Raw genomic sequence first — 5028 nt, 5'->3', positions numbered from 1 at the left:
ATATATATATAGAGAGAGGCACAATTAGACATGAAATGGAATACCGAAAAGTTATACATTGCTAAATGATGTGCCTTAACCAAGGGAAGTTGAGTAGGTGTGACGTGTGTTACTTCTGGGTGGAAGCATTTGGGAACCAGGACTTGACTCTTAATGTTCTCTTTTCTTCTTCATGTTGATTTGGCACAATCCCAAAATGAAGTGCTGTGATTATGTGCAACTGTGATTCCCTCCAACCTGCACATGCATGCTGACATCCACTGGACACACAACATAAGAAAGAAACCTTGTGGTAAACCTCTGAGATTTTTTTTTTTGCCTCTGAGATTTTTGATATTGGATGGATACCCTTGCCTTCCTGGAATAAAATCCATTTGGTCACTATGGATAATTTTTTCAATGTGCTGACAGATTCTGTTTGTAAATAATTTACTTATGGTTTCTTCATTGATATCTTTAAGTGAGATTGGGTTATGGTTTCTTTGTGTGTCTGTGTGTGTGTGCATGTGAAGTGGGTAATCAGATTTTGATATTATACTTAGTACATAAACATAATTTAGATGATCTATTCTGTTCCTGCATTCTGAAAAAGTTTAAGGAACATTGGAACTATCTAGTCTTTAAAGGTTAATAGAATTCTATGAGCTTACCTGGACCTGGAGTTTTCTCTGAAGGGGCAGCTCTAGGGGTACCTTTCTTTAGTTCATCTGTGGAAATAGGTTGGATGGGCTCTACATATCTCTATGAGGACCAATTACAATTTTCTAAAAAAATTGACTATTTCACCAAGGTTTTCAAATGTATTTGCTGACAGTTGTGCAAAGTAGTTATACTTTTTTTCTTGTTTTGTTTATTTATTATTTTGTGTATTTGTGTTTTCTCTATTCTTTCTAGTAGCTTAAAACTTCGTTGGTCTTTCCCTCGTAGGTTTTCTGGTTCTTCAGCTGTGTTTGTTTTTAATAACAGTTGATTTATTTTACCTTTTTGAGGGGCCTGGCCACACCAGGCAGCTTGTGGGATCTTAGTTCTCCAACCAGGGATCGAACCCAGGACTCTCAGGCAGTGAACATGCAGTGTCCCAACCACTGGGCCACCAGGGAATTCCCTGTTTTCTAATTATTCGGTTTCTTTTACCAACTTTTTAGTTCTATGCATTGCTGTTAGAGTCTGATTCCATCTCATTTTTCTTTATTGTGTAAGTACTCATCTATTTTTCCTAGAGGCCAGATGATTTTTTTTTTTAACTAGTACCTAGAGTTTGACATAATAGTTTTACTGGCCCTTTTTCTTAAAGTTGACACTCCTGAGTCAGTTTTCCCGACTATGCATACAATGGTTCTTTATAGTATTTATATTTGGGGCCTTTTCCTTTCAGAGAGAGGAAAGTTTTACTGAATTACCATTTTAAGTATCAATTTTGTTCCTTTGTTTTCCTTCAATTCCTCTTCAATATAAAATTCAATACAGTTTAATTTTCAACTATATTCAATTTGATTCAATTTGTTTCCGCTTTTTCTTATCTATAATTTCTCCTATTTTCTTTCATTTGTTTTTCCCTTTATATCTTCTTAGTTGGCTATCTTCACCCTGTGCATCTTGAGTTTAGGTTTCTGAGGTAATTTTTCCTTTTTATTCAGTTTCTTCACGGAGTCCTGTCAGTTCCCACTTCTCATCTACATCTACTCAAAGTTTTTCAGTTGTTTTGTGGTATCCTCACACCTATATCAGCTTGTCTATTTTTAAAAAAAAAAAAACATATTTAATTTGACTGTGCCTGGTCTTTATTGTGGCATGTGGCATTTGGTTCCCTGACGGAAGTTGAACCTGGGCCCCCTACGTTGGGAGTGCAGAGTCTTAGCCACTGGACCACCAGGGAAGTCCCTGGCTTGTCTATTTTTAATTCATGTTGGAATGTTGCATTCCGGTTTTGCCTGTAGTGACTTTGGGGGGTGGGGGGGTGTATATATTTTATCTGATCAAAAGTTTGAATCTTTTGTTTTTTTTTTTTTTAACCATATCCTCTTAAGGATGCTGCAGTTTTATTAATGTTCATATCTGAGGATTTTAAGTTCACCTAAACCACATTAGCAGGAGGATATGGATAAGGGCAGGTCAAGGAGAGGGCTTTGGAGGATTACCATATTTCCCAGGGCTCCCCCTTCTGGTGCTATGGGGAGGGACAGACTCTTTTCTATCGGGCACCTCTTAGCGGCTGAACGGGCGTCCCAGGTGGCGCTCAGTGATAGAGAACCCACCTGCCAGTGCAGGAGACGTAAGAGACGTGGGTTCGATCCTTGGGTCGGAAGATCCCCCGAAGAAGGGCATGACAACCCACCCCAGTATTCTTGCCTGGAGAATCTCACGGACAGAGGAGCCTGGATGGGGTCGCAGGGTTGGATACGACTAAAATGACTTCGCACCGTGACTGAACAAGACTAGACCTCTTTGTGGTCAGTCTTCCTCTGGTCCAGCCTTGCTTTAGTAAATATCAAATTGTAGGTCTTCTGTGCTTCCCTTCACACTACCTCTGGCTTCAGAGGCGCCTCTGTCACCCACAGCAGGGGTGCCTTTCCAAGACTGTCAGCTCTGGTCCAGGAGGCACCAGGACAGTTGGATCCCACGGGGCTCCCTGGGCCAGAGCAGATGAGTAAGGGGCAGAGAGAAGCATGCCTGGGCCTCGGTGGGAGCTCCGAAACAGAATTTGAAGAGAGGAGAGGACTTCATGGGAGAAAGGGAAACAGTCTCTCTGTGCCACTTCCCAGGACTCAGCTGTCTTAGTCCACGGGTGATGCCCACCCTGGCCTCCCAGACCGTGGCTGCTCCCCAAGGTGAGGCCCCTGACCACCAAGCAGAGGAGTCACAAGAGGACAGAGGTTTGCTGGGCAAGAGGAAATCCTGGGGCTACCCTGGCTGGAGGAGGCTGACTGAGGGGAGGCAGTGGAAAGAATGAAGTGGGGGGTGGGTGGCTGAAGTCCCTGAAATCCCCAAGTTATCAGAATGCACTTGAGGAAATTATTCATCTGTTTTCCTACTGAGTTATATCCAGTAGCCTCTGCATATGTCTGCTTATACTACAGGAAGGACCCACAAGGGTTTTGAGGGCCAGAGAGGCCAGCAGAGAAAGCTAGAGAAAGATGAAGGAAGGATGTGGCTTCCAGCTCAGGGTCCTCCCTTCCTCCCAAGCACAGCCATTCTGGGGACCATCAACACTGTTCCCAGCATTTCAGGGAGCCCAGTCCTTGGGAGGAGTCCTAGGGAGAAGCTAGGAGTCCAGGTATAACTGCCCAGCCTACAGTTCTCCTTTGCTCTGCCAAGGCACTGGATTTAGCCCAGAACCTAGAAGTACCAGACCCACCCTATTTCTGGATCTCATCATTCACAGCTCCCAAATACTGATCTCTCAAGGACCAGGCACTATTTATCTGCCGCTTTATGATTCTGTCAATCTGTGCTTTACACATTTTGAGGCTATTTTATGAGGGACATAGAGGTTAGATTCAAGCTCTGTGTAACTTTTTCTGAATTGTTATAAAGTATTTTTCCTAGTAATACTTTCTGCCTAGCAGGTAAGTGCTCTAGTGTTCCTCTGCCTTCTTCTGTCCCTTTCATCTTTGTATCATGTTTTCAAAGCATCTTTTGCAAAGAGCTTGCAGCTATACATGTTTTCTAAAACTAACCTTATTTCTCGTTTTTCTTTTGACAGGCCTATTTACACTTAAATTAACATACTTGAACTCATTTATACCACTTTGTTTTGTACTTTTAAAAAAGGAACTTATTTGGCTGCATTGGGTCTTAGTTGCAGTGGATGGCGTGGGCTTCTCTAGTACAGGCTTAAGTCGCCCCCACAGGATATGGGATCTTAGTTCCCCAACCAGGAATCAAATTTGAGTCCCCTGCATTGGATGGCAGTGGACCAGCGGGGAAGTCCCTATTTTATTCTTTTCATTAACTAGGCTACCTCTTCTCCCCACACCACCCACCTCCAAACTTTTCTTATACTATTAGACTTGGATTTATAGGCTCTGTTCATAATCTCTTTGAGGTTTCCCTTGCTGCATTAGTATTACCTATTCAGGGAGCTTATTCCAGGTTCCTTGCTCCATGAGAACCCAGGCTACATCTCTACTTAGGCATTTTAAAACATGTAGTCCCTACCCGTCCCGAGGGCTGATTTCTCTATCTGAAACTAAGGCTTGCCTCAGTGCCAACTCGGCTTACCAGTCTGGCTTTGATTTTCATGTTCATTTCCGATTTCCAAGCTTTTCCATGATATCTATAATTCTAAGGTTAGTATGACAACTTTTTAAAATTCTGCTTTATCCCACTTTTTGCATAACTTTGTAGGAGGTGCGAGGGGGTCTTTCTGGGTCAGCTTATACAGACATGTTTCCTGAAATCCTTTGGTGATTCATTCATTAGCTCATTAATCCTACAGGATAGTCAGGTGGTAAAGAATCCGCCTGCAATACAGGAGACCCTGGTTGGATTCCTGGGTTGGAAAGATTACCCTAGAGAAGGAATAGGCTACCCACTCCAGTATTCTTGCCTGGAGAATCCCCATGGACAGAGGAGCCTGGTGGGCTAGTCCGTGGGGTCACAAGTCAGACACGACTGAGTGACTAAGCACAGCACAGGATAAAAGGAATTGCTCTGATTTCCTGGGCTTCCCTGGTGGCTCAGCTGGTATAAAAATCCGCCTGCAATGTGGAAGACTTAGGCCCAACTGCTGGGTTGGGAAGATCCCCTGGAGAATGGCATGGCTACCCACTCCAGTATTCTGGCCTGGAGAATTTTATGGACTGTATAGTCCATGGGATCTCAAAGAGTCAGACATGACTGAGTGATTTTCACTCATTTCCTAAATGAGGAGATAACTATCTGTCACATTGTTCTTGTTTCATATTATTTCAAAGATTTTTCCTCCTTAAATCCCCGATGAACACAAAGGTAATGGTTTTTATTTTTAACCTACACTTTTAGTTAGAATAAGGCTAGCTTCTGTAACAAACAAGGCCAAAGCTCTCA

Source organism: Cervus elaphus, chromosome 23 (assembly GCF_910594005.1).
Source record: "Cervus elaphus chromosome 23, mCerEla1.1, whole genome shotgun sequence".
NCBI lineage: Eukaryota > Metazoa > Chordata > Mammalia > Artiodactyla > Cervidae > Cervus > Cervus elaphus.
This window is presented reverse-complemented; position numbering follows the sequence as displayed.